Raw genomic sequence first — 204 nt, 5'->3', positions numbered from 1 at the left:
GTCCTCTACCATCATCATGAGATATGCTTTTAGATCTGGGTCTAGCTTTTTCGGTGTGTTGGGGTACCCTGGAATGGGCGAAGTGGGAGTGCTGGGTTCTGATGATGGTGAATGGACTTGGTTTCTGTTAGTAAGATTATTACGTTTACCTTTCGCCATATGGTAATCTCTGGAGTTAGTTGTTATAGTTGTCTTTGTTTAGAG

This window comes from Mus caroli, chromosome 4 (genome assembly GCF_900094665.2).
Source record: "Mus caroli chromosome 4, CAROLI_EIJ_v1.1, whole genome shotgun sequence".
Taxonomy (NCBI): Eukaryota; Metazoa; Chordata; class Mammalia; order Rodentia; family Muridae; genus Mus; species Mus caroli.
This window is presented reverse-complemented; position numbering follows the sequence as displayed.